The sequence below is a fragment of the Pelodiscus sinensis genome, chromosome 11, assembly GCF_052426305.1.
Source record: "Pelodiscus sinensis isolate ZL-2025 chromosome 11, ASM5242630v1, whole genome shotgun sequence".
Lineage (NCBI taxonomy): Eukaryota > Metazoa > Chordata > Testudines > Trionychidae > Pelodiscus > Pelodiscus sinensis.
Window position 1 is genome coordinate 30185938 of NC_143062.1, and position 26904 is coordinate 30212841.

General features: G+C 43.9%; 1 long non-coding RNA gene across 1 annotated transcript in view; it reads right to left on the reverse strand.

The window, feature by feature from the left end:
- Positions 1–3767: 3767 nt before the first annotated feature.
- Positions 3768–26904, reverse strand: part of LOC142830925 (uncharacterized) — a 134158-nt gene continuing 111021 nt past the window's right edge. The window contains exons 2-3 of the long non-coding RNA XR_012906475.2: positions 16976–17186; positions 3768–6200 (exon numbers count right to left, since the gene is read on the reverse strand). This is a non-coding gene — a long non-coding RNA (uncharacterized LOC142830925). The remainder of the gene's footprint in view (positions 6201–16975; positions 17187–26904) is intronic.

The following is a 26904-nucleotide window of genomic DNA, read 5'->3' on the forward strand; positions in this document are numbered from 1 at the left end:
ATGGAAATATTGTTCCTTTCTATTTTTAGAAAACATAACATGACATGAATAAGCCAAAACTCACTGGGCTCAGGGAGTTCCAGTTGGCTTTGGACCTCTGGCAGAAACAGATGTAGATTTGCCAACCCTGTTAGCCAATTACTAAGTCAAACCTATTTCTGTCTTTTCCTGGAAATAGTATGATTTTGTGATCATGTGTGGATGGATTTGGCTGTCAGACTCAACTGGGATGATCCAGTTTTAGAAGCTTGTATCAGGAAAAATTGTGAAGAACTATAACCCCAAGCAGTATGGTTTTTGGAATGACTTTCTTGGGTTCTCCAGTTGCAGATCTAAGAGCTGAGATAAACAGTCCCAGCCTGCCAGGAGAAAGGAGGATGACTGTAAGCTCCAAGAAAGGGGATGACTTGAACAATAGGAGTAAAGGGATGAACATGGGCAAAAAGAGTAAGCTGAATCTCAGGAAATATTTTTAATCACTAGATTTACTAGACTATGCAATAATCCTCCAAGATCTATGGTGGGAGCCCTGTTACAGAAGGCATTGAAAGCAAACTAAAGATTGTAATGGAGAGCAGAATGATCCTGCATTGAGTCTGGATGAATTAGTTAAAGTTGTATTTTTTCCCCCATTTACACATGAGCATGATTCCATATACCTGCTAGTATTCACCACACTTTTCATCAATTTAGCAAAGCTCTGAGTTTAGTGTGGCATCTAACAGTTAGGGTCCCTTAAACCATGGCCTTCTGACCATTAGTGTCCTGGTTAGTTTCTCAGATTCAGGAATGTATGTAGATCTCACACAGATGTGGTGATTCTACCCACCTAGTTAGAATGGATTCTTCTCATTCTACTCTAGATTCGGACTATCAATGTGCAAGTTTCTATGTGGTGAAAACACCCCGATGGGCACATCCACAAAAAATGAACTGAGCACAGGAATAAGACTATGAAACAATGTGCATGAATTAAAGCAGAAGATGAGCCTTCCATACCTCTCCATCCCACCTCCACAACATGCACAAAACCCAACACATAACCACAACAGTAGCCTAGGCTGATACCCCCAATGTACATTAGCTATGTTGACCAGTCCAGTGATCCCTGGGCAAGGTGGGGGAGGTGGCTCTACACTCCCAGACGAGGCAGGTCCTAAAGTGGAAGGGGCAAGGCTGGGGACATCACTCCCACCACGAGCCCTCATGCTGCTCAGCCACTGCCCTTTGCCTCCCTCCCCATCAGTGGGCCTGAACCCACCCTACAGAAGGACCCGATTCCCATCCTCTCCAGACCATGCCCTGGGATGGGCCTCTGTTCTAGTTCTCCCAAACTTCACTTCTATTTTGTCAGGAAGTTAGAAGGGGTCTCGCCGGAATTCAGGCCCTAAATTATTTAAGGCTCTAATTACTAAATGTAAGTCCTTGATGTGCATTGTTTAAAACGTTACTGAATATATTCTGCGTGAAATAGGCCAGGCATGCTGGGATTGTCCTGAGTTTGGGCTCTCGCTGTTGCTCACAAGTTGAATGGTATATGTGGCATGGTAGATATATTTATACTACATCAGTGGAAATAGTATTTCCAAATGAGTTTTAAGGGCTGAGCCTAAAGCATTTAGTGAACAAAAGCCCCAGGGTTCAGAAATGTCCCCTCATACATCTGAAATCCACTGTCAGTCTCTTCAAGCCAGTGCTATAAAAAAACACCCGGTGAATGTAATACTAATGGACAGCTTAATGCCAGCATCCCAGACTGCTGATGCCCCTTAATGAACTTAGCTGACCCAAATTGGCAGTACTCAGGTCACTCAACATTCTAATAAGGATGAAGAGAGGTGCCAAGACTTCCATAAAATCACTTCATCTTTGACAGCTCCTGGAAAGGGTATTAGTGAGAATGTTCCCCTTATAACTCAGCACCAAGCTTGCTGGGGATAGGAGATGGGGTCTGAGCAGGTGCAAAACTGATGCTACCTGTAAAGGGAGGCAAAGGACCCTTGTACATCAGTGCCCAACAATTTAGCCAAAAGTGAGCATGAGCCTTCCTGGGAAGTGAAGTGGAAGCCGGTACAACTCTTAGACCAGGCATGTCAAACAGGCGTCTGGAGGGCTGCATGCGGCTCAATCGAAGTTTTTTGCAGCCCACCACTACATTTTATAAAAGAATAAAGTGCAGCCCACTGGCCACTAGGAGCACGTGGTCAAGTGCAGATCACAGCCAGCCACTCACTCTGCGCACTGTGCCACAGCAACTGCTCATGGCCAGCCGGGCCACTCTGTGCCCAGCGCCTAGCACATGCTCACGTTCTGCACACGGCGCCCAGAACATGCTCACAGCTGGATGGGCCACTCTGTGCATGGCGCTCGGCCACATGCTCACGGCCGGCCAGGCCACTGTGCACAGGCATCAAGCGCGTGCTCAAGCCGCCCCAGTGCCTGAGGAAGAAGTATGTGGTGGCAACGTGACAGCAGCTCTGGGACCCAGGCATTAGATCGGGGGGGCTGGGAGTGCCTGGTTCTGGGGGAGGCATTAGCTTGGGGGTATCTGGCTCTGGGGGAGGAGTGAGGCATTAAGTTAGCAGGGTATGGGGGGGCCTGGCTCTGGGGGAGGGGAGACCACAGCCCTTTAGCTCTTCCCCTTGTACAAGCATACAATTCAGTGTTAATTGTATGGTGTCACATACTGTTTCTCAAATAATATGATAGCATACAGTGTTTTTCCACCGAATGGAATGGAATGGAGTCAAGAATACTATAATATATACACACACAAGGGGCTGATTTGTGGTTCCCCATTTAATTTTCATATGTCCTGAGTTTTAAGTACTTAACTATACTGTGTTAATATTTGTCATATGATTTTCTTGGAATGTAGGCATTGCCAAATCAGCCAATGGGACCCCCTAGTCTAGTCCAGTATTGTAGCTACAAAAGTGGCCAATACAAGTTGTGTCATAGGATGGGATGTGCATGTGCTTGCACATGTCCACAAGAAACTACAGTGGACGGTTATCTCTGGATAGGGAATGTTTCTTCTTCACTCTCATCAGTTTGTGGCTGGCTTATGACCTGAAACATGAGTGGGTTTTAATCTGTTTTTTTATCCTACCTATGGTATGTTAGATGTTTTAATTATCAATAAGCCTTCATTCTTTTAAAAATCTTACAAACTTTTGACCTCACTGCAATTTAATGGCAGTGAGTTCACAGATGAATTGGGTAAAAAAAGTTTCCTTTTATCAATTTTTTGTCATGTTTTGACTGTTTGCTCATCAATTCCTACTTTGCACATCTGATATCTATCTTACATTTTACCTATCCTTATTTCATTTTCTGCTCTCTAGTCTTAACTTAGGATGGATTTCCAATTTCTGAAGGATACCCATTTGGCTCAAATAACATCTGCTTTAAAGATAAAAAAGGAAAAGGAAATTATCTAGTTTTATATCTAAGAAGTACCAGCCAATCAAGGCTAACTGGGGCATACCAATATTGCTAATAAATATGCATTTGTACATCAGTCAGCTAAAGAGCACTTAATTTGTTGGTCTTATATGGATTATCTGTGTAAGAATATTACATGTACCTTTGAAAGTGCAAAGTTTAAGAAATCCTAAGGATAACATAAAGACCAGCTTTGCAAGCCACTCGATTTGTTTTGGTAATCCTTCTGGGGACAAATAGACACTTAGAGCAGGCAGAGGAGGAGGGTATGGATGCAGAATAAGGCAGCCAACACAGATGTCATATTTAAATTCCAGGGCAAAAACAGAATCAGCATGTACCTGGTTTACACTGTTTCTTTAAAAAAAATTCAAAGGCTATTGTTTGCCAGGCTGAAGCAATTATTCTGAAATATGAGTCTCTCCCTTATTGTTTTGGTCTATACTTGTTTTTATTTCAACAAAACAAGTTATGTATCATATAAAAATAATTAAAAAATACCTTCCATTTATATTTAAAAATTATAAAAATTATTATATATGAGCAAACAACAATTTTTACACATCAAACTATTGTATTATATTGAAACAAGAGCTGAAAAAATATTATACAATATACCTGAAACATAATCTATAATAATAAATAATTACGACTTTCCAATAGAAGTACATTGGTGGCCCTGAAAGCTATCTGTTTTTGTTTGTGTGGCCCTCCATAGGCTCTGAGTTTGACATGCCTGCCTTAGACAATGGAATTATTTGCCAAGTTAGTACAGGATGAGACACAAAATTACTGCAAGGCAACCTTCTAAACAACTTCTGATACCCAATAAACAGCAGTTACAAACCACAGCTCATGAGGAGCTCACCTGGCTGAGCCACCCTGCACTAATATGGAACAGCGATGGGCAGCCTACCTGGCACATCATGCTCAGTACCCATCACTGTGTGGGCTGAGCACATGACATCTCTCTTATTTGAGATGAGCCATTCTGAGTGGTGTTTGTAAGTACAGGTTGAACCTCTCTAGTCCAGCACCTTCGGGACCTGACTGGTGCCGAATCAGAGAATTTGCCAAACTCTGGGAGGACAGTATTGTCTGGTAGCATTACCAACACGTCCACTGCTCACTGAGTTCTTAGAGGACATTTAGGGGTAAACTAGAGCTAAATAACAGCACAGAACATTGAACACCAGAAGTGGTGGCTGTAAACAAATTTTCTGGGATCACGGGAAACTTGCTCACACCCATGATTAGTGTACATCCAGCTAACTAAAGTCATGCTGGACCACAGAGTGCCAGACTAGAGAGGTTCAATCTGTAAATAAGCCTGTTCCATTTCCAGTACAATATGCACCAGAAGGAACAACTTTGCCTGTGGAGAGACTGTTTTAATCTTCCTTTGCAGAGTTTTCCTTGCCTGTATCCTCTCTTTTAAACTAACTTATGCTTTCTCTCAAGTCTTTAAACTCCCACAAGCAGTCTCTTTTCCTGGAAATTTTATGATTTTGGAAGCTTTTATAAATAGATCTGGCTCACAGGAAGGGCCAAGGATGCAAAAGTGTAGATTTGCTTTCACAGAAGCCTGGATCAGGCTATACTGGGAAGAATGAGGTGGAATAAGCAATGTTTGTGTAATCCGCATGACTCTGGCAGCAATTTTCTTAAGTTCTCCAAATGCAGTGCTAAGCACAAGCAGAGGCTGAAATAACCAGGCCTACATTAACCACTCTAGTTCGAACTAGGGTGGTAGTGTAGACATACCCTAAGAGTGCCTGCTTTTCTATGCCATCCATGACTTTACCTCATTCTATCATGTCTCCTCTCTAAACTCAGTAGGTCCCTCTTTTTCAACCTGACCACTCATTGCACCTCTTATCATTTTCACTGCCCATTGCTGCTAGGGATGTAAAATCCCATTTCATTGCTGTTAGGGATGCTGCTAGGAATGTAGGGGGCCGGTCCAGCCCAGTTGGGCTGGAGTAACTGCCCTTCCCAACATAACCAGACTGAAGTGGCCCCCCCTGCCATAGTCCAGCCAGCCATAGCAGACACTGCCTGCATCTTCCCCCCACCCTCCGCTGAGGATGGGGCTGCTCTGGCCGGACTGGAGCAGCTCCCTGACCACAGTGGGTGGGGAGATGCTTCTGCCCCCACTGCATAATCAGAACCAGTAAGCACCACTCTTTAAGGGTGATGTTAATCTTTCACATCCCTAATGTCTGCTGTAGGTTCGCAGAATAGAACATAGCAGTCCACTGATTCATGGTAAGAGCCTGATTTCTTTGTTCCTTCTCGCTGACACAATGGTGGATTGGACATGACTGTTGGAAAGAACGGAACCCAGACAAGTGCCCGTAGGTGTAGCAGCTGAGACCAACTCTGGAATTCCTAGGCTAGGCCTTTACCCATATGGGTTCTCTGGGCCAAATTCAATCTTGGAGGAATTCCACTGACATTGTCAATCATGCCAGGTATGAATTTGACCTCTGGAGCTGGATCACTCTGTCACTGATGGGGTGTTTTATATTTACTTAGGTTTTCCTGGGCATGTCCTGCCGCATCCTTGCAGATATACAGATCTGAAAGGGAAGACTGAAGATTGCACAAGTGTGGCCACTTGTTTGACCAGGCTTTACCTCTTTCTTTTTCTGCCTCATGATTTCCGTAGCGACTCAGCTCTTGTTTCTTAGCATGTCTGTGGAGGAGTCACATAGGCACTTCCCACGGGGACGGCAATGGTAGGCGAATACCTGTAAGTTACTCAGTGTGAAGGGAACACAACAGAGAGAGAGCAAAAGGAGATGTAATTACCTGATAGTTCTGGGCTGCTGAAGTGAATAATGACGGGTGCTGATGCCATGCATTATATTTATTTATTTTTGGTATGTAAGATACTGCCAGGTTGTCAGCCATAGATGTGAAGACAGCAACTAGCCCAATGTTTCAGTTGCTAGGATCTCTCATCCTCTCCGTAACTTCCTTCCTCCCAACAATGGCAGGTGACACCAATCCATCTACTGTAGCTTCAGCAGGGAGATCATTCACGAAACCTTCCTTTTGCTTCTAAAACCGTATTCTGGCTAGTATAATGGTTAAGTAGTAAACATATTCCTTACCAGCTAACCAGTTAACCAGAGCCTTCTCCCCACCCCAGGGCAGCCCAGCCAGCAGGACTGCAGTGGGCCCAGAGCTGCCCTCCGAGCCGCTGAAGGGGCTGGAGCAGACAAGGAGCAGCCTCTGCTACCTGCAGCTGTGGGTGGGAAAGGAGCAGCTCCTGCCACCCAGGGCTGCAGTGAGGAAGGAGCAGTCCTTTTTGCCTGTGGCTCTGGTGAGCAGGGGTGCCCGCAGTCGGTGGTTAACTAATTAAACAAATTAACTAGTCTGGGTGGTTTTTACATCCCTAATTCTGGCTAGCAAGGACTCTTCCCTCTTCTTCCTCCACTTTGTGACCCTTGTCTAGGAGCTATCACTGCATAATCGTGGCCCCGTATTCTCCTGAGAGCAAGGACTGTATTCTATTAATTCCCCTTGGGACAGCAACTACCCCCAAGAGGGCAGATTTGCTGGATTGCAGCCAGCAGAATTTAGCCCAGTGTTTTGCTAGGGGAAAAAATCCAGGAGAGCTTCTTGCTATTGCTTTAAAAAATCAAGCATGATATGTGAGCTTGTTGTGAACTGGTATAAATCAGCATACCCCTGTTGAAGTCAATGGAGCTATGCCCACAGAAACTAAACGAGGATCTGGTCTGTCTCTTTTAACTGGATTCAATTTGTTGTGTTTTCCTGCTTGAGATTTACGAACTGGATTAAAATAAATATCACACAGATTTTCGAGAATCGTTATTTTTCAGTCTAGCTATCTAATGACAGCTGCTTCCTATGCTTTTGCATTACCAGGAACCCTGGATTTGCTGCTTTCTGTATCAGTGGAACTAGTGTCAATGAACCCATGTTCTCCAGAGGGGCTATTATTGATGGTACACCACAAAACCAGCCAATGTGAGGAGCTGGCTTGGAAGCAAGCTCAGACCCAGAGACGGAGCAGTGCACAGGATTGAATTAAGGTCGTGTCTCCTCTAGTTTGTGGAGAAGAGTTAGAAAACATGCCCTGAGTTCAGCCAAAGACTTCAAACACCCAGTGCCACATAAAATGATCCCCAGGTGTATTTCTATTCGTGATTTCAAGAAGGGATGTCAACATGTAGTTGACTGCACAATTAACCGGTAAGCCTGGGCTTATTGGTGAATCCTGTTGACTACACACATCCCCCCCGCCCCCACCCGCCACTGCCTCTGTATCAGATGCAGCAAGGGTGGAGAGGTGGGAACTGTTGCCCATGGGGAGCCTGCTTTTAAGCCGGCTCCCCACACGAGCATCAGATCCCGCGAAGCCGCCTCCTCCCTTCTCTCACTCCCAAGAGTGCTACCTCTGATAGAGCAGTGGTCACCAACTAATAGGTTGGGATCTACAGGTAGATCTTGGATCCTCTGACAGTGGATCCTGACTGGTTTGTCCAGGGAGCTACCAGGACGCTGGCACTTCAGTTGCCCCACCACCCACTGTCATGCTGTTCCTGCCCTCTGCCTTGGGACTGTCCTCCTGGGAGCCTCCTGCTTGCTGTGCAGGGTGTGGGAGGGAGAAGAGGGTGAGCACTGATGTCAGGGTGTCCCTCCTTCCCCCCCCCCATTCCTGTATCCTATTTCCACACAAAGAAAGTGATGGAGGGAGCTTAGAAATGCGATCTCTGTCACTCTTACCCACTGTGTGTGTGTCTGTCACTCTCACAAACACACACCGTCCTTTACTCTCATCTCCTGACCCAGCCCACACATGGGGGGAAGTTGTTGTTACTTCTTTTGCTGCTTGAAAAATGTGATAGTTTGGGTTTTTGACTGATCTGTGCATTTAATAATTTTCATTTCTCTCTTATGCTTAAATTTAATTGTTTGAGTAGTGAGTTCTAAAATGCCTAACCTGTCTTGTGGCTGGAGTCATTATTCCTGTGGTAACTGCTGCTCCTGAAAGTGATTGGTATATCCCTGCAGCCCCTGAGAAAGGCAGAGCAGGGGGTCTCCACATGCTGTCCTTGCCTGCAGACACCACTCCTGCAGCTCCCATTGATCAGTAATGGGGAACTGTGGCCAGGAGAAGCTGTGGGCTTAGTGCCTGTAGCTAAGGGGCAGCATGTGGCACCATGGAGCCTTTGCTGTACATGCCAGCTGCTTTCAGAGTGGTGCAGGGCCAGGGGAGGAGTAAGCCTGCCTTAACCCCACTGCTCCACCATCCAGAAGCCATCTCAGTTAAGTGGTGCCCGGACAAAGCCTGCATCCTAAATCTTTGTCCATCCTGAACCCCCTCTTGAATCCAACTTCTTGCCCCAGATGTGAGTCCCCCTGCATCCAAACTCCTTCCTAGTGCTTGCACCCTGAACCCCTTCCTGGACCCCAATCCCCCACCCTGGGTTAAGACCAGAGCCCCACCTACAGTCTAACCCCCTTAGCCCAAGACTAGAGCCTGCACCCCAAACCTCTAGCCCAGTCCGGTGAACGTGAATGAGGTTCAGGGAGGAATCTGGGTGGGGGGAGGGAGCATGGTGAGGCCTCAGAGAAGAGGTGGAGCAGGGACGAGGCCTCAGAGAAGAGGTGAGAAGGAAGCGGGGCAAGGATATTTGGATTTGAGGTAGATCTTACAGTGCACTTAAATTGAAAAAGGGATCTTGTGGTTAAAAACGTTCACGACCACTCTGATAGAGGGTGAGGGGGTCAGTTGGAGCCAATACACATGGGGAGCCAGCTTAAATGCTGGGTCCCAGGAGTACTGGCTCCATGGAGCCACCTAGTTCCCCTCTCCCTGCGGGGGAACACAGTGGGGACAAGGGAGGCTGCCAGGCAGCAGGCTCACCGCAGACAGAGGCTATTTCGTGGGATGGTGCAGACTCTGTCCACGTAGAGCTTGGGCCCTCTGCAGACAAGGGCTGCTGCTGCCTCTGATAGGCAGCAATGTGGAATGGCAGGAGGCTGGGCTGGAAGCACATTGCTGCTGGCCTTGCCCTCAGAGACTATCAAATAATCGTGTAACTGCTAAGCTTTGATGTGGTCACACAATTATTTAATTAATCGATATCTAACATCCCTATCAAGAAGCCATTCTCTTTTTTCAGAGTGGGGGAGGCTGATTCATGAGTTTTGAACTCTTGCTGTTGACAAAACAGCACATGGAAGTTGATTCTGTCTCCCTCTGCATCCAAGAGCCCAGACAGAGACAACGGGAAGACACAGATCAGGATCAGCATAAGAGAAAAACAAAACAAAAAACCCTCAGCAATCAGATGGGGACTGTGTTAGTGAAAGGCTGAACAGGTTGAAGTGGGTTCCTGAGGGGTGGGAAGAAATTCCCATATGGTCCCACCTATCCCCCTTATTGGTGTCATTTTGAGGAGTTAAGTGGTGATGTGATCACATAGGAGTTTACGTCAGTACCTTTGAATTCATTAGGTTCATGAAAGAGATTTTTCTATGAGCCTAATAAATGCCAGAATTGGTCACTGATATAGATAAAAACTCTTGAGTGTCAGCCTAAGCTTTCCCTTTAAGACTGAAATCTTAACCTGTTGTCACTAGATGGCAAAATTAATCATAGATAGTAATTCTGGAACTAAATAGTAAACATAACACCAAAGAAATCCAATCCTGACCTCAGTGTTCCAGTTTCTCAAACTCAGCTCTCAGCATAAACAACTTCAGGGAAACAACTCATGCAGGGAGGTTATGCACTATGCTAGTCAACATTTTCCCTTTGCACCCACAACTTACTCATTAGTAATGGAAGAACTTGTGGTGTATTAGACACTCATAATAGGATTAATTTACATAAGATTACTGTTTTCACAAAGCAGCTAGCAACGGCCTCAGGCCCATGTTCTGATCAGCCAATGAAAGATTGTGCTGGAGATCCTTGTGATGTGGTAGACTCATGAACCTTTAGTGAAACTTGTCAGATTAATCTCTGACTCTTCTTAATGTCAGGCCTTGTCTACACTGGCATATTTTGGCAACAAAACAGAGCATTTACGCTGAAATGTGACTTTTCTGGGGAAAAACACCCAGTTTTGGTGACAAAGAACTTCCAGTCGTGCAAGAGACTTTTTGCTTGTCCCCTCTATTGTCCACAAAGAGCCAGTGTGGACTCTGCTGTTTGTTTTGTTAAGAGAACTGACTTCTGCCAGTTTCCCACAATGCCCTCCTTGATGACTGTGCTCAGTGTTTTGCGATCTCTGCTACCCTGCGGGAACAAGCCCCTTCCCCTTTCAAAACTTTGAGAAGTATGTAACAGCTAGGTGAGGTGCTCCGTTTGGGGAACAAACAAAGAACAAATAATTGGAATTGCTCCTGTTCTGCTCTGTTAGGAACCTAGCAGCGGGCAGACTACTGCTGCAGGGAGAGGGCTGGAGAAACTGCTGTGCTGCTTTGACATTCCTCAACACAGAGGGATTACAGAGCAGCTTTGCCTTCCTACAACACTGGACTGTGGGATGCTTATCCATGTTGCTTTGCTCTGTCTGTCAAGAGGGTGCTAGCAATGTGGCCATGAAATGTTGACAATGGGCGACAAACACCAGTTTGACCGGTTTTCACTTTTGGCGACTTTTGCATGTCGACAGCACTTTCGTTGCCAAACCTTCCCATCATAGACATAGCCTCAGTTGTTATTTTTTCCTGCTTCACCTGCAGATTATTAGGGCCATGAATGAAATATCATAACTCCAAATCACAAAGACCCATTAGCCAAAATCATGGGTCTTTCCCAGGCACAATGCTCATTGCTTGTGTAAGGAAAGAAGGCATTGACTTTACAGTTTTGAAGTCATCAGCCGCTTTTTTCATCCTATAGCCTAGTAAACAGCTGAATATGATGGTGACTGTTTTTGTGAAAAAGTTAGATGAAAAGGAATTCATCTGTGTTTTATTCAAAGTTTTTTGTGGAAATGTGATGTTTTAAAAATGAAATCCTGCGAAAATCATTGTAATTAAGAAAAACATTCAAAAGAACTGATTTTTCTCCATTAACATGTTTGTTTTGAATATAGGCCTTACTTCATCAAAAATATATCTCCAGATTAAAAAAAAAACCCCAACTTGAATGGAAATTGCAATGAGAGCTGTTCCAAAAACAGAATTTGCATCCTGGGAAATTTCAATAATGGGAAATTAATTTCTATTCTGAATAGAAACAAAAAGTAAAAATATTGGAAAAATTTAATAGAACAAAAAGTTCAGAAACTTTAAAATCTAGTATCAAAGCAAAATGTGTCAACTTTATCAAAATGAAACTTCCCAGTCCTATTATTAACTGAATACTTAGGAACATAGATCACACAAGGACCCCATTTTGTAACAGGATTTACAAACAGAACAAAGACAATCTCTGCTCCAAAGACCTTATTTCAAAATTAGTTTTCATTCTGAATGGAATTTTTTAAATGAAAGAATATTTCATTTTGAAATGTCAATGGTAGACAAAGTTCTCCTGACTGGAAAAAAATTGAAATGTATATTTCCATTTGAAAAAATATATATTTACATGAAACAGCATTTCACAAATTTTTCTTATGAAAAGTTTAAATAAGCTCTAATTAGAACCATATCACTAACAGAGGGACTATCCGCCAAAAGAACAAAGTGCTTTTGAGATTCTCACTGCAATGTACATGGCTAGATAACTGTTAAATCTTTCTATCAAACTCTGCTGTCAAGTGAGGAAGGTATTTTGTTTCCAGAATTGCTGCAGCGTGTTATAGAGGAGTCACACAGGCTGTGCTCTATTCTGGAGATTTTTGTTGTTGTTGTTTTTTTTTTTTTGTTATTACCCTTAAACTAAAATTCTGAAAGTAAAGGTTTTGCTTTTTCTGTGTAGAAACAGAACATTCACCTTCACTTCCCTTGGCTTCCTTCTTCCTGATTTGAAATACAAATAGAGCCCAGAGGAAAATGTCATGAAGAGAAATCGGAGGAAATAGCTGAGAATGTTTTGAACAAATAGCCACGCTTCGTAACTTTGTGTTGCAAGGTTGCCTAGAAACATGGAAGAGCAGAGACACTTCTATATATATTACCTAGTTTAGTGTTTGCTCTTGGAACTTGGAATGTGATTCTAGGCAACGTTTACAAATGAGTTGGACCAACTATTCCAATAAACTAAACAAAACAAAACAAATAAATAAATAAATAACCCCTTTTGTTTCTGTTTTTCCAGCCATGGGGCCTGGCTACATGGATGGAAAGTAGATAGTGGCTTACATAGGCACATCCAAAATTGACAGTGAATATTAATGCTCTTTATATGACAGATTTTAGATTAATAGATATTAAAGCTAGAAGGGATCATTGCAATTGGTTAGTGGGAACACCTGCATAACAGAACCTAGGATTTTCCTGTATTAATATCTGCTTCATAGCCAAACATATATTCAAAAAACAATAGTAAATCTCAATCTTAATTTTAAAATATCTAGTGATGGAGACTCCATCAACATCCTTGGTAAATTAACCACTGGAGCAGTTACTTTCACTGTTAAAAATGTGTGACTTATTTCTGGTCAGCCATTATCTATCTTTAACTTTCAGCCACTGGATCTTGGTATAGCCTTGTTATCTAGATTGAAGAGATCTCTGTTATCAGATTTCTGTGCCCCAGGGAGGAACATGATCTAGTCACCACTTAAACGTCCTTTTGATAAACTAAACAGACTGAGCTTTTTATGGCTCCAACTATAAACTGTGTCGTCATCAAAAGGCAGTTTTTGGCAACAAAACGTGCTAAGGTAGACAAGGCCTCAGGCATGTCTTTCAGTCCCTTCATCGTTCTCATGGATTTTCTCTGACTTCTTTCCAACATCCCTCTTGAACTGTGGACACCCGAAGTGGATACAGTCTTCTAGTAACTAATACAGAGGTACTATAAGCTCTCTCTACTCTGTTCAAGATTCTCCTCTTTATGTATGCAATGATGGTATGAGCAGTACTGTCAACTTCAAGAGATCAAAAATCATAAGTCAGAAAGTCATGAGATTGGTCTTCAAAATAATGACATTTTTTAATAAAAGCTTATATCAGTTTTTAGGTCAGTCTCAAAGGGTATGTCTACACTACCACCCTAGTTCGAACTAGGGTGGTTAATGTAGTCATACGAACTTGCAAATGAAGCCCGGGATTTGAATTTTCCGGGCTTCATTTGCATGTTGCCGGGCGCCGCCATTTTTAAATGCCGGCTAGTTCGGACTCCATGCCCGCGGCTACACGCGGCACGGACTAGGTAGTTCAGATTAGGCTTCCTATTCTGAACTACCTGTACACCTCGTGGAATAGGAAGCCTAATCTGAACTACCTAGTCCATGCCTCGTGTAGCCGCGGGCATGGAGTCCGAACTAGCCGGCATTTAAAAATGGCGGCGCCCGGCAACATGCAAATGAAGCCCAGAAAATTCAAATCCCGGGCTTCATTTGCAAGTTCGTATGACTACATTAACCACCCTAGTTCGAACTAGGGTGGTAGTGTAGACATACCCTTAAGCTTTGAACCCAGCCCCAGCAGCTGGATGTGTGAGGATTCATACTAACACTCCCATATGTGCTGGGTAAGATGATTTTGGACCCTGCTACAGAACCCCTCACCCCCACATGTGCCTGTCTCATAACCAGCAATTAATCCTGTGCACCAGAGCCTCAGCCTGTGACCCAATCCCCTCAATTCAATCCCCTAGGGCCCATCATCACCACCCCATCAGTTCAGCTTTCTATCTCATCAACCCTCTCTGTCCTCAGGCCACCCACCCAGCACACACCCCATCTCCCTGATCCATTCTGGCTCCCCTGTTGCTCATTCCCAACTTCTGGCAAACAGCGGCTAGGGACATCACCCCCACCCATTCTGTCTAACCACTTTTCTTGAACCTAGCCCTCTGCTCTGCTCCTCCCCCTTCCTCAACCTGAGTGACTTAGCTGATCACCACATTGTCCAAAATTCATACATTCTTCCAGAAGTTCACATAGACTAACACGAAAATTTTACAAATAAAAATCGCCAGACCCAGTGGAGTCAGAAAGAATAAAACAAATCAAACCCCCCAAAACAAAACAAAACAAAACAAAGCAAAAAGCCCAAGAGAAAACAGAATGTGAATTCAGTAGGGAGAACGCAGGAAAAGGGCTGTGTGTGTTAGCCAGCAAATCTTAAACAACATTAACTTCTTAGCAACAGTAATTCTGTTTTGTTTAACTAACAAAAGATACTGTAAGCAAATGCATGTTTTGGGGGCAGATAAGGCTTTTATTGGACAGTACTGTTATTGGCTTAAGACTTGGCAATTAACTTGTATTTAGCTGTGGGATAAAAATATGATACTTAAGTATTTGCATCTAACTGAGGGAAAGGTTAAATGTAAGGCTGTCTACAAATTCCAGTTCCTACAGAGAGCTGGAAGTGTGCCTCCCAGGCAGACTTGCACTAGCTCTGCTCAAGCTAGTGCATTAAAAATAGCCTGCATATCATGGCACAGGTGGTTCGGGTTAGCCAAATAAGTCCAGGCCTGCTGATGGGGGGACAATTGCCTTGGACAGTGGTGGATACAGGGCAGGGCAAGCAGGGCGGCTGCCCCGGGCCCCGCGCTTCAATAGGCCCCGCACACGCAACCCGCACACGCTACTTCTGGTCAGCTGCTGCCGAGGCGCATGCGCAAAATGCTTCTTATGGTCGGCTGCTGCCAAGGCGCATGCACGAAATTCTGTTGCCCTGGACCTCGCGGCGCTGCCCTGGGCCCTGCAAAATCATCATCCGCTCCTGGCCTCAAAGCTCAGCAATTCAAAGGACCTGGGGCTACTGCTGCCGCACCAGCAGCGGCAGTGGCTGGAGCCTGGGCCCTTTAAATCACTGATGGAATGCCGTGCTGCACACTCCGGGCAGTGCTAGGGGATTGGGGGGTGGGGGGTGGGGAGGGTGCACACTGTGCTCCAGACAGCACTGAAGGCTATGGGGGGGGCCACTCCGCATGGTGCTGAGAGCTGTCTGTCTTCGTCCCTGCTCCTTCCAGCACCTGTCCATCACCTGGAGTCTGAGCTCAAGCAGCCAACCTGAGAAGCTGCAGGTGCCACAACAACTACAATGCTATTTTAGAGTGAGCTTGAGTGGAAGCAGTGCTCCCTCCCAGCTATACTATAGACATGTCCTTTGTGTGCAGCAGGCTAGAATTCCACGCCAGCTTGCTGCATGTTAGCTCTCTATCTAGACATGCCCTGACTCAAAGAAATTAAGTAACTTGCCTCATGTCAAGCAGCAAGCTGGTGTCAAAGACAGGATTGCAAAACAGTCCTGTCCCAGTCCTCTGCTTTAATCAGTAGACACCTCTGTTTTTCATGAAACTTAAATGTTACCACAGTAGCAGCCTCACTGGAAAATGTGTGTTCAAAAAAGCTACAGATGAGGGCTGGTTGGCAATTTTCAATAATATTTTTATGGAAAATGACAGTTTATCAGAACCAAAAAAATCACGTTTAGTAGGTTTGGATAAATATTCAACTTTTCAAAACATTTCAATGTGTTTGAAATGAGAAACTTGTTTTTGAGTTAAAACAGCCTTCATTTAGAAATGTAAGTGAATTGTAGGTTTTTAAAAGAATTTCCAATTGCTCAGAATCAAAGTAAAATGTTTCGTTTGACCTGAACCAGCTATTTTTTTGGAGGAGGAAGGCAGTGGATGGCTATTCGGTTCATGATAATATTCAAGATTTCAACTTCTCAGCCGGAATCCGGACGGGATCTTTTTCTGATAATGATATAATTTTTGCAGGACAGGAAAACTGGTTCTCTCCAATTCCCTCGCTGATTACTTAAGAACAAAAAAGTTTTAATGAGAACTTGCTCAGTTTATCAACTGTCATTTCTCTCTTACTTCCTTTATCTCAATGTTGGGCTAGTAAAAGTCTCCTGACAGTTGTTTGAGACTCAGCTGGCAAATCTTACAATTTATGTTTAATATGGTCTTTGTAGAGTGCCTCACATCCACTTCCTTTCCTTGTGTATCAACTAACCAATAATAATAGTAAAGCACTATCTTTCTGAGATCCTCCAGACCTTTTACAAAAAAGAGTCCTAAAACCCCAATCCCTGAAATTCATTGCACAAGGATGCATTGCTACACCGGATATGCAATGAATTACAGGATCAGAGCCTAGAAGAGTCACAACATAACTCTGAGAGCCAATGGGTAGGTAGTACCCATCTTCTGCAGATGGATAAACTGAGGCACAGAGAAGTTTAAGTCATTTGCCCAAGATTACACAGCAGGTCAGTGGCAGAACTGGGATTAGAACCTTAGAAATTTTGGTTCCATTGTCCTATTCTAACCACTCAATTCCTTGCCCAGTAAAATATTTGACCTTCTGCATCAAGTACCCATAAGCTATGGAATGATATATTTTTTAAAATAGATCAATAAAAGTAAAACATGCATAGAACAAACCTACTGATTTACCAAAGTTTGAAGAATCCAAGATGCTATCAATTAGCTATTAGGGGCCTACATTAATGGAGTTGAAGTCCTCTTGGCTCAGTTCCACAAAACCCTCTGTTATATTTGCCTCTTTTGTTGGCAACCACAGCAGGAAAGCCAAAGACAAATGGGTCAAAGAGGTGAATTCTTCTCTTGTTCCCTTATAATCACTCCAGCTGGTGGTCCAGGTATACTGAAAAACAAAACAGGGGCCAAGTTCACATTGCTACTGCCACTAGTGAACCAGATTTATGAATAATCATAAAATTTCAGGCAAGGCTGTCAAGCCAGAACCCCTCACCAAGTCTAAATTCACTCCCCACACAACTACTAAAAAACAAACAACAACAATAAAAATACCCTACCCCTTTGAAGAAACAGACAATTGATCTATGTACAACATTTCATATAAGGAGTGGAATTAATTCCTCAGTAATCAGGAAAATTAAATAAAACTGAGGCTGCAGAACATACACTTTTAAATATAGTTATTTTAAAAGTCTCCGTTAAATTCCTGGATTATGTGTACAAGAAGGACATATCCTTCATATGACATTGCCTTTCAGTCCAGTAACATGTCCATCCATTCAAAGGGGGAAGCAGGTATCTGAACTTTGGGGATTTCTTTGGTTTCTTTCTATGTGAATTCAAACACATATGACTCCAAAATTCCATCTGAATCACACACTTTAACCCCATAATTTCAAAGCCAATCTGAATTGAGATGGACAGAATTGCATATCAGAGTAAGAAAGCCACCTATTTCACATTATTCCAGCACAGGTCAAGAAGTTAGTGGATTTTAATGCAAATCTAAGCAGTCTGAGAGATTCATCAGTCTCGATGAATCTTTCAGATGACTTTGTTCAAGATTTTTTTATGAAACTCAACAAGATGAACTGGCATCTTTACGAAAGCAAGCAATGAAAATCTGTTTAAAATCCTGAATCATTCCCAAGGCATATGTGCAGGCGGTGTTGTTCTCTATCTCTCCAACTGGTTTATATTAACATTTCTCATACAAGGGGTTTCTGAGGATAACCTAATATTTGTAAAATACAAATAAAAGGTCAATATGTAAAGTTTATGCGCCAGTTCCTTGCAACTCACATTGCATGAGTTGAGTAAAGAATTCTGTGTTTCCGCTGAAACCTACAACATTGTCATAATGCAGCAATTTTCACATCTTTAGATATCTCTGGTATCTTCAGCTGGTGCAGGGGAAATGCCAATACTTGAATTCAGCTCAACAGTTTCTTCTTTCAGATAGGCAAATGTGTTTTTAATAACAGCAACATTTTACTTTTCATTATATTAGAAGAAAAATATCCATCCAATCATAGAAAACAGGGTTAGATATTACTAGTGAGCCAAGTTGTTGGTCCCCCTGGTGGTAGGACTTCTGAGAAGGACACAGATTGAGAGAAGCAAATATGAATGAACCAGATGCTTAGTGGATGCCCCTGAGTGAAATCCTGACTACATTAAGTCAATGGTAAAACTCCTATCAACTTCAATGGCGCCAGGATTTTTCCCTCAGGCTTTGGTTATCCTACACCCAACCTATCTTTATTGCTCAGGAAAGGGAAGCAAAGAAAGTTTTAAGGATTTCCTGAATTAAAATAACAAAGTGATCCTGCTTGCATAGTATTTGTTCTCAGATATTACAGTGACAAGGGCCATATAAGTAGATAGGGAGATAAGGAAGATAATTCCAGTCTGGAGAGTCTGTTAGGGGAACGGTATTGATAGAGTCCTAACGTTAAATCCTTATCTCCTTATTTTCAAGCAAAGCGCATATTGCCTTCATTTTGCCACCAGAAATTAGAAGTGGAAAAAAACTGTTAGATCATTTTCCAGCCAGTACCATGTTGTAATCAACAGTGCATTCTCCAGGGTTATGCCCAGAGAAGGTTGAGTTACTGATTGTTTTTTTAGGGATAAAATTGTTAGAAAACACAAATTATTTTAAGAACCTAAGAGTGGCCCATCCGCCGTCCAGCCCAGTATCCTATGGTGTCAGATGCTTCAGAAGGCATGAACAAAAAAGGGTAATTGATTAAGTGATCCATCCTCAATCATCCAGTCTGAGCTTCTGGCAATCAAAGGCTTAGGGGCACCTAGGACATAGGGTTGTGTCCATGACAATCTTGGCTATTAGTCATTGGTGGACCCATCCTCCATGAACTTATCAAATTCTCATTTGAACCCAGTCGTACTTCACAACTGCACACTCACAACAAGTCCCACAGGCTGACTGTGTTGCATGAAGGAGTATTCATTGGGTGATCCCTAATTCTTGTGTTATGGGAAGGGATAAATGACACTTCCCTATTCACTTTCTCCACACCACAGCACTCATGATTTTATAGACCTCTACTGCATCATCCTTAGTCACCTCTTTTCTATGCTGAATAGTCCCAGTCTGTATGATCTTTCCATATTCCCAGTCATTTTTGTTTCCCTACTCCAAGGGAACACATGGGGAGGGGGGGAATGAAGGGGCATGTGACTCCCCTTTCCAAAAAAACACAGTTGGCAGGAGGGGCAAGGGTCCAGAGCCTCTGAGCAGCCTGGGGGGACTAGCAGAGCTGCCCACAGCAGATACCAGGCCTTGGTTCCCACATTTACCAGCAGTGGTGGGGGAAGTAGAGCAATGCAGATCCACTCCCTTGGCTCCTGGTCACTTCACTTGGGGGAGGGGTGGCAGGAAGTGTAAGGATACAGTTGGGAGTTGGGGAGCAGAGCAAGCTAAGGCCGCATTGCTCTGCTGCTCCTCGCCACCCCCAGTGAGTGCGGGGAAGCCTGACCCTTGCTGCCAATGCTAGGCTCTTGCTATTTCCCCGGGGTGAGGGGATTTGGGGGAAGAGGCAGGGCAGGGGTAGGGCAAAGCTTGGGTGGCGTGGGGACGGAGCCAGAGAGGGGAAGATGCAGGGTGGGGTTGGGGGCATGGTGGGGGCAGAGCCAGAGTAGGGAAGAGGTAGGGCAGGTGTGGAGTTGGGATGGGACAGAGCAGGGGTGGGGCAGGGGCAGGGGCAGAGCAGGGGTGTTTTTAAATAGTTTCGAGGTATTTCATTCTTGTGACTGCTCCTTTTAATTTCCATTTAATTAGCTTTCTCATTTTTGGGTAGTTCCCCTTTTTGAAGTTAATACAACTACAGTAGGTTTCTGTGGTATTCTGCCTCCTACAAAGATGCTACATTTAATTATATTATGGTTGCTTTTACTGAGACATTTAACTTCTTGGACTAGATCCGGTGCACCACTTAGGACTATATCAAGAACAGCCTCTTCCCTTGAGAGTTCCTGGACTAGCTGCTCCAAGAAGCAGCCATTAGTGGTGTCTAGAAATTTTACCTCTGTGTTCTTTTCTGAGGATATAAGTATCTGTCCATATGGGGATACAGGCAGTCCCCGACTTACGCGGATCCGACTTCGGATCCGCACTTACGAACGGGGCTTTCTCGCCCTGGAGCTCACAGGCAGCGGTCAGCCACCTCGAGCTCCGGGGCGAGAAAAGCTGCCCCGGTGCCCCTGGTCTGCTGGAGACCGTCTCCAGCAGAGCAGGGACACCGCGAGCGAACCCGCAGCAGTGGCGGGGGTCCCCCGCTTCTGAGGCTTTGCTCTGGCAAAGCCTCAGAAGCGCGGGAACCCGCCGCTGCTGCGGGTTTGCTCCCGATGCCCCTGGTCTGCTGGAGACGGTCCCTAGCAGACCAGGGGCACCGGGAGCAGCTTTTCTTGCCCAGGAACTCGAGGTGGCTGACCGCTGCCTGTGAGCTCCGGCAAAGCCTCAGAAGCGCGGGAACCCGCTGCTGCTGCGGGTTCGCTCGCGGTGCCCCTGGGGACCGTCTCCAGCAAACCAGGGGCACCAGGAGCAAAGCGGTCTGGCGCCAGAGCAAAGCCTCAGAGGCGAGGCACCCCCCCCCCACCGCTTTGCTCCCTGTGTCTCTGGTCTGCTGGGGGGGGGTGCAGCTAGTGTGCCCCCCCCAGCAGACTAGGCTTTTGTTGTGGACCCTGGGGCAGAGCAGCTGGGGCACTGCCGGTTGGTCCCACAGCGCCGCTCTGGGCACTACTGGACCAACCCAGCAGCACCCCAACTGCTCTGCCCCAGGCGTCCTGATTCAGCTGCTGCTGGTCAGTTTCAGCAGCGGCTGAATCAGGACTCCTGGGGCAGAGCAGCTGGGGTGCTGCTGGGTTGGTCCAGTAGCGCCGAGGAGCGGTGCTACTGGAGCAACCCAGCAGCACCTCAGCTGCTCTGCCCCAGACGTCCCCAAGTCAGCCGTTGCTGAAACTGACGAGCGCTGACTACAGGAAGCCTGAGGCACAGTTGCTCTGCCCCGGGCTTCCTGGAATCAGCTGCTGATCAGTTTCAGCAGCAGCTGACTTGGGGTTCTTAAGTTGAATCTGTATGTAAGTCAGAACTGGCGGTCAGTTTCAGCAGCAGCTGAATCTGGACGCCAGTTCTGACTTACATACAGATTCAACTTAAGAACAAACCTACAGTCCCTATCTTGTACGTAACCCGGGGACTGCCTGTAGTTGAAATCCCACGTTATTGTTAGGTTTTCTCATTTTGTGGCCTTGTGAGGATTTCACAATCACATTCAATTTTCTGACATGTATTAAAACAACTATTAAGGAACAAATGGAAAAGATAAGTCAATACTGCAGAATTAAGGTGGTGTAAATGACAATTCATAATTTTCAGCCTGTGAGTTACAGTAGGTATGCATAGGGGCCAGATAATCTGCTGATGCAACTCACCATTGGCTTTAATGGAGCTATGATGATTGAGCCTAGTTTAGAATCTGGCCCATTTATTTTTATAAAAGTTACCATTTTTAAAAAATAGTTAATCTCGTTTGGCCCATAAATGATCCAAATAAGGAATCATCTGCTACTTTCCTTGGGAGCCTATTCCATAGTCTAATTGAACAGGTTTACCCATTAGGAGATTTTTTGGATAGTCTTAAAACTTGAAGTCTTGAAGTTTTAAAACCACATTCCATTTTTCCCCCCCAGTTGAACTTCTTGGACCTCCTTCAATGCTGCTTCTCCTTTCTGGGTGTTTTCACCTTCCAAACCCTGGCTAGTTATTATATTCTTCCCCTCATCTATTTGGCCATGCCACTCATACTTAACTTGTTTAATATTTCCTCCTAAATCAATCTCTCATTTTTATCCTTCTCTTCTCAATTTTTGGCATATTGCTGGCACTGATATGCCCAGCTCTCAATGAAATACAAACAGACTATAGTAGTGCTCTTGATCAATAGAGTTCCAAATCCTTTTAGCTATATGTTGTTTTTATTAAAACTATGTTGCATTTCAAGCTTCTATTTAATTTACTGTCTACTATCATCCTGAAGTCTCTTTTGGCATTAATACTTACTAATGATTCTCCTATGAAATAGCTGTGTTTTGTATTATTTTCCCACAGATATAATACCTTGATTTTTCCCAGGCGAAACTTTGTTTCTTTCATGCTTGTATTTGACACTCTTTGTATTATTTCTCTGTTCTGGTGTTTGCCAAACTCCCAGGTTAGACTGATCATCTATTAATTTAATTAGCTTGCTCTTTGCAACAACTCAGGTCATTAAATACCGTCTGCCGGCAGTAAACTGAAAGACTGAGCCCTCAGAAATGTACTCATGGGAAGGCTCTGACAAATGAACAGCATTAAGTGTTAACAGAGGAACTGTTAAAATCAATACACTGCCTTAGTGCAGCAGCAGTGCTGATGGGATTTAAAGGCAGGCAAAATTTAGACATGATGGTAGTCTGAGATGGCAGTTTTGCAGATGAGTTTGGATTAAACTACAATGTATTTGTGGCCCTGCCTGTTGAAGCTGTCAGCAGAGAGTGTGAGGAATGCAGCCAAGATGTAACTTGAGAATGAACCAACCTCTCACATCATTTCTCTGGAAAAGGAAAAACTATAATCTAGTTGCATTCCTGAGATAGAAGTAGGGCATTTGAATGAGAAAATATAGCTGATCATGAAAACATAAACCCGGACTAAAAATAACTTGAAGCTTCTGGACTGACATAATGGATTCAAACATTCAATGAAAGTCCTTTCAGTAATAACGAAAGAAGCGACAGAGCCAAAAAGATCCCTGGTTTGAGTCTACTACATAGACTGAGGGTATGTTATCTCCATATTGACTGCGTACACGTCACCTCAGGATGGGATGCAGAGAGAAAATTTCTTGATACCTTAAATGACTGCATCTTGGAGCAGCTGATTCTGGAACTCACAAGGGAAGAGGCTATTTTTGATTTAGTCCTAGGTGGAGTACAGGATACAGTTCAAGAGGTAAGTATAACTGGACCGCTTGGAAATAGTGACTATAATGTAATAAAATTTAACATCCCTGTGGCGGGAAAAACACCTCAGCAGCCCAACACTGTGGCATTTAATTTCAGAAAGGGGAACTACAGAAAAATGAGGAAGTTAGTTAAACAGAAATTAAAAGGTACGGTGACAAAAGTAAAATCTCTGCAAACTGCATGGAAACTTTTCAAAGACATCATAATAGAGGCCCAACTTAAATGTATACCACAAATTAAACACAGTAAGAGAACCAAGAACGTGCCACTGTGACTTAACAACCAAGTAAAAGAAGCAGTGACAGATGAAAAGACATCTTTTAAAAAGTGGAAGTCAAATTCTAGTGAGGAAAATAGAAAGGAGCATAAACTTTGTAAAAAAAAATATATAATAACAAAAGCCAAAAAGGAGTTTGAAGAACAGCTAGCAAAAAACTCATAAGAACATAAGAATGGCCATACAGGGTCAGACCAAAGGTCCATCTAACCCAGTAGCCTGTCTGCCGACAGTGGCCAACACCAGATGCCCCAGAGGGGGTGGACCGAAGACAATGATCACGCAATTTGTCTTCTGCCATCCATCTCTAGCCTCTGACAAACAGAGGCCAGGGACACCATTTCTGTTCCCTGGCTAATAGCCTTTTATGGACCTAACCTCCATGAAATTATCTAGATTCTCCTTAAACTCTGTTATAGTCCTAGCCTTCACCACATCCTCTGGCAAGGAGTTCCACAGGTTGACTATGCACAGAGTGAAGAAAAACTTCCTTTTATTAGTTTTAAACCTGCTACCCATTAATTTCATTTGGTGTCCTCTAGTTCTTCTATTATGGGAACTAATAAATAACTTTTCTTTATTCACCCTTTCCACACCACTCATGATTTTATATACCTCTATCATATCCCCCCTCAGTCTCCTCTTTTCTAAACTGAAAAGTCCCAGTCACTTTAGCCTCTCTTCATATGGGACCCGTTCCAAACCCCTAATCATTTTAGTTGTCCTTTTCTGAACCCTTTCCAAGACCAAAATATCTTTTTTTTTTAGGTGAGGAGACCATATCTATACACAGTATTCAAGATGTGGGCATACCATAGTTTTATACAGGGGCAGTAAGATATTCGGAGTTTTATTCTTTATCCCTTTCTTAATAATGCCTAACATCCTATTTGCCTTTTGACCGTCACTGCACACTGTGTGGAAGTTTTCGGAGAACTATCCACAATAACTCAAAGATCTCTTCTCTGATTTGACATAGCCAAATTAGCCCCCATCATACTGTAAGTATAGTTGTGGTTATTTTTTCAAATGTGCATTTCTTTACACTTATCCACATTAAATTTCATTTGCCATTTTGTTGCCCAATCACTCAGTTTGGTGAGATCTATTTGAAATTCTTCACAGTCTGCTTCTGTCTTGACTATCTTAAACAGTTTAGTATCATCCGCAAACTTTAGCACCTCGCTGCTTACTCCTTTCTCCAGATCACTTATGAATAAGTTGAACGGGATTGGTCCCAGGACTGACCCTTGGGGGACACCACTAGTTACTCCTCTCCATTCTGAAAATTTACCATTTATTCCTACCCTTTGTTTCCTGTCTTTTAACCAGTTCTCAATCCATGAAAGGACCTTCCCTCTTATCCCATGACAATGTAATTTACACAGAGACTTTGGTGAGGGACCTTGTCAAAGGCTTTCTAAAAATCTAAGTATAATATATCTACTGCGTCCCCCTTATCTGCATGTTTGTTACCCTCTGAGTTCTTTGAAGGGGTTATGTCTACACTACCCCGCTAGTTCGAACTAGCGGGGTAATGTAGGCATACCGCAATTGCAAATGAAGCCCGGGATTTGAATTTCCCGGGCTTCATTTGCATAAGCGGAGCGCCGCCATTTTTAAATCCCCGCTCGTTCGAACCCCATGCCGCGCGGCTACACGCGGCACGAACTAGGTAGTTCAAACAGCGGGGATTTAAAAATGGCGGCGCCCCGCTTATGCAAATGAAGCCCGGGAAATTCAAATCCCGGGCTTCATTTGCAATTGCGGTATGCCTACATTACCCCGCTAGTTCGAACTAGCGGGGTAGTGTAGACATACCCTAATAGATTAGTAAGACATGATTTCCCTTTACAGAAACCATGTTGACTTTTGTCCAACAAATTATGTTCTTCTACATGCCTGACAACTCAAAAAGTAATAGTAAAGGCTATGGGTACACTACATGCTTTGCAGAAAGAGGCAATGCAAATGAGGTACAGATTAGCATTTTCTCGCCCTTCATTTGCAAACTCTCTTTAGTTCCGTTTTTGCGCAAGGGATTTTTGCACAAAACCAAACAGTGTGGACATTTCCTTTTTGCACAAAAAGGGGGTTTTGTGCAAAAAAGAAAATGTCCACACTGTTTGGTTTTGTGCAAAAATCCCTTGCGCAAAAACGGAACGAAAAAAGTATGTAAATAAAGTGTGAGAAAATGCTAATCCGTGCTTCATTTCATTTGCATTGCCTCTTTCAGCAAAGCATGTAGTATAGACAAAGCCAAAATATTGTTTAAATATATCAGAAGCAGGAAACTGGCTAAACAACCAGTATGGTTCTTGGACGAACAAGATGCTAAAAGAGCACTCAAAGATTATAAAGTCATAGCGGAGAAGCTAAATTAATTCTTTGCTTTGGTCTTCATGGCTGAGGATATTGGAGAGATTCCCAAAACCCAGCCATTCTTTTTAGGTGGCAAATCTGAGGAACTGTCCCAGACTGAAGTGACATTAGAGGAGGTTTTAGAAGAAATTGATAAATTTAACAGTAACAAATCACTGAGACCAGATGGCATGCAGCCAAGAGTTCCGAAAGAACTCAAATGGGAAATTGTGGAACTATTAACTATGGCTTGTAATGTATCCTTTAAATCAGCTTCTGTACCTAATGACCAGAAGATAGCTAACGTGACTCCAGTATTTAAAAAAGGCTTTAGAGGTGATCCTGACAATTACAGACCGGTAAATCTAATGTCAATACTGGGCAAATTAGTTGAAACTATAGTAAAGAATAAAATTGTCAGACACGTGGATGAACATAATTTGTTGGGGGAATGTCAACATGGTTTCTATAAAGGGAAATCATGCCTTACTAATCTGCAAGAGTTCTTTGAGGGGGTCAAAAAAACATGTGGACAAGGGGGATACAGGGGATATAGTATACTTACATTTCCAGAAAGTCTTTGACAGGGTCCCTCTCCAAAGGCTTTTAAGTAAATTAAGGCATCATGGGATAAGAGTTGTGATGGGGCTGGCCTGCCCCGCACTGAACAGGGGGGCGGAGAGCCTGTCTATTAGGTAGAATATGCCCCTCCCCCACAGCCCAACTGGGCATGCTTGCAGTGCAGCCCCCGTATAAAAGGCTGCTGGGCTGCTCAGTTGCGGCTGACCTTCGGGTGGGGGGGGGGCAGAAGGAGCTCCAGCCCAACCCCCAGAGCCACAGCCAGACCTGCTGCTGGAACCAGAGCTGTTGGGACTGCCGCCGTTGCTGCTACTGTCCCCGGGTCAAGCGCGCCCGCAACACCGACTCCAGGGGGGCT